Raw genomic sequence first — 519 nt, 5'->3', positions numbered from 1 at the left:
CCTGAATTTTTTATTTCAACTCCAAATGTTGTATATTTCAAGGTTTCAGGATTCTTAGTAGATCATTTTTGTCATTTCTGGACTTATAATATGGTGTTTTCTTATAATTGAAAGCAACAAACATAAATTTCGCCAGCAACAGTTTATATTCATTGCAATACGTTGTAGATTTGAGTGAACAGAAAAATATTGTGAAGAAAATACTTTTTGACTCAATCTCAAACAAACATTTAAGGCACAATATCGCTATTTACCGAAAATATATATAATGATGTAGTATGTAATTGTTCTAAGCCATTTATTTTAAAATCCTTCATGTTAATTTGTTAAAGCTTAACTAAGTTTATTTTGGCTTATTATTTCTTATTTGTGTACGTTAGGGCCCGGCATGGCCAGGTGGCTAGGGTGCTCGACTCGCAATCTGCGGGTCGTGGGTTCGAATCCCCGTCCCACCAAACATGCTCTCTCTTTCAGCCGTGAGGGCGTTATCATGTGACCGTCAATCCCACTATCCGTTTG

This window comes from Limulus polyphemus, unplaced genomic scaffold (genome assembly GCF_000517525.1).
Source record: "Limulus polyphemus unplaced genomic scaffold, Limulus_polyphemus-2.1.2 Scaffold379, whole genome shotgun sequence".
Lineage (NCBI taxonomy): Eukaryota > Metazoa > Arthropoda > Merostomata > Xiphosura > Limulidae > Limulus > Limulus polyphemus.
The sequence above is the reverse complement of the archived record's forward strand: the minus strand, read 5'-3'. Positions refer to the sequence as shown.